Here is a 2,565-nt window from a genome sequence, read left to right as displayed (position 1 = left end):
ACTCTCTCTTCTCTTCATCTGAGCTGCTTTTGTCATACTCCAAAGCGATGTCAAGCCATTTCCTCTTCTCAGTAAGCTCTTTTGCAATTGCTGTATACTTCTTTGAAGTATTTCTTTTCTCCGTAGCAAATTGCTTTTTCTCTTCGTCCAAAGCCTTTTGCTTTAGATCGATGCTTATAGACAGTTTCTGGAGCTGGCTATGACAGTCTTCGGAGATGTCTGTCTTTTCTTTATTATGTTTCGCTCTTTCCAAAACAACAAGCTGCTCAAAATCCGAGATTTGCTTTAGAAGCATAGTGGCGTTCAGCTCGAGAGAGTTAATCTTATTCTCATAAGATTCTCTTTCAGCTTCAAACTTACTTTTAACTTCCATAATCCTCTTCCTTTCTATCTCTAACTCTTTCCTTTCATCTTTTAAAAACTTTTCAGTCTTTAAAACCTTTTCCTTCTCTAATTCAAATAATCTTTTAAACTCAGTCAGTTCATTCACAGTCTTGTGGAACTTGTCAGTTAAGTCCTTTGTATCTGAATTGTTGCTTGGAGAATGTCTTTCAGCAATTAGTGCAGTCTTAACTAATTCAAGTTTAGTTGACAAATCAGCATTAGACGAGATCCACTTTTCCAATTCATCATTATAACTTTTCCGATCTAAACGCCGATTGTTTTCAATTGTTTCGATCTTATGTTCAAATTCCTTCGTAATTCGTTCACTCTTCGTCTTTAATGTTTTGATATGATCCTCATTAAGACAATTTTTGGTATGTATATTTATGGAATGATCTCTAAGAACCACATAATTCGTTTCTAACTGAACAATCTTCTCTCGCAACTCTTGATTCTCCTTCTTTAGAATATCTGCCATTTTAAAAAAAAATGATCAGTTAAGGATCTATGCAGTGAAATCAGATAAAAAAAATACGAACAGTTAAGCTCAAAAAGAACAGAAAAACACAAACACTGAAAAACACACGCACAAACAAATATACAATGATCCAAAATAAAAACGAAACACAAACAAACTAAGAAACTAAAAACAGTCTAAAAACAATAAACCGAGTCCAAAAATTTGAGTCTAAGTCCAAATCACACAGTATCAACTCTTGACAATACAGATATCACACTTTTAAAAAAAATGATCGATCTGCTCTCGAAAATCTATCTAAAAATCCACTTGTATGCTTCGATTATCAGTTCTGCACTTGGGCTACAGTGACTTGTTCTAGTATGCTTCAAAACCAAATCTTCTTTCAAGAACCTGCACGCTGCTGTTGATGTTTGCTGTCTGTTACACTTGAACTCTGCTTTAAATCACAAGCTCAAACTTAGATCAATCTATCTGTGTAACTGTGTAACAGTGCTTTCAAACACAAACAGTTGCTATTGTTCTTGTTGCTGTTTCAGTCTACACAGAAAGTAGCAAATGTAGTAGTCAACACCAAATGTAGTAACAAAAACTGTGTTCTAAGATCAGACAACAAGCAAATGTAGTAACAAAAAAATACAAGCCTGCACACTTCCTGCTGCTATATCAACCTGAACTGTTTGGCTGCTGTTTCAATTCTTGATGTGTACTTAGATCAGACAACACTTTAAACCACAAACTGCAAATAATGCTTTCACAGATGTTAGTAACTATGAACCTGTTTTAGCAAAAGTCAGCAAATACTAATAAATCTGTTGCTCAAGACAGAAACTGTTACATCAAATCTGTTGCTTATCACAAACACAACACAGTTTATAATGAAGTTGATAAAACTGTGGTTAAGCTGATAAAACTGTGATAAAATCACACGTAAGTCTGCTGCGTAGTTGCTGTTTCTTCAATCTGCACAGACTGTTGTGAGCACTGTATTGGATCAACATGCTGCTGTTTCAAATCTGTTACTAAGACTTGCAATCTGTTGCTGTTACAAAACTAAAAGTTGTTGCTACTGCTGTCTTCTCCACACCAATAGCTACTGTTAGTTGCTGCAAACTTGGTTGAAGATAGTCAACTAGCAATCTGTTGTTGATGTGATCTTTGCTGAAGCTGTGAGTTTATGGTGTCACTAGCAACACCAACAGTCAATGTGAATTCCTCTTCGTGGATGTTGCTGTCAAAGCAGTTTGTGCACCTGCTGTTCTGTTTCTTGTTTTATCTCAACACAAACAGCTTCCAAACCAACATGCGATTGCTGCTGCATCGAGACTGTCTTCGTTTTTATGGCTTTGCCAAAATGGTTGCCTGCTTCCGCTATGCATCAATCAATGTCCACTCCGTCTACCTTCCTCCTCCCAACCTTGTTTTCAAATATGAGACTCAGGAGTGGATACAAAATGAAGTGAATGAGGTTGTTAGCCAGGCTGAGCTATTATTTTCAGAAGTGCTTAATGCCCCGTTGTTGATATTTTTGAGATCAACCGATTGCGAAGACAGCTACTCTTCCAATCTTATGTTTGGGACCATCGACTGGTGTATGCAGCTAGTATCAATATCAACAGTCCTCGAGGTGATCTGAATGACTTGAAATCCGAAAATGTGGGTAAACTAAATGAGACACTTGTTGAAGTGAAATCACCTGTTTA

General features: G+C 36.6%; 1 long non-coding RNA gene across 1 annotated transcript in view; it reads right to left on the bottom strand.

Moving 5' to 3' along the window:
- Positions 1-1,593: 1,593 nt before the first annotated feature.
- The window catches only part of LOC112501153, a 2,180-nt gene continuing 1,208 nt past the window's right edge, over positions 1,594-2,565 (bottom strand). The window contains exon 2 of the long non-coding RNA XR_003067426.1: positions 1,594-2,558. This is a non-coding gene — a long non-coding RNA (uncharacterized LOC112501153). The remainder of the gene's footprint in view (positions 2,559-2,565) is intronic.

This window comes from Cynara cardunculus (genome assembly GCF_001531365.2).
Source record: "Cynara cardunculus var. scolymus isolate 2C chromosome LG 17, CcrdV1, whole genome shotgun sequence".
NCBI classification, from domain to species: Eukaryota; Viridiplantae; Streptophyta; class Magnoliopsida; order Asterales; family Asteraceae; genus Cynara; species Cynara cardunculus.
This window is presented reverse-complemented; position numbering and strand designations above follow the sequence as displayed.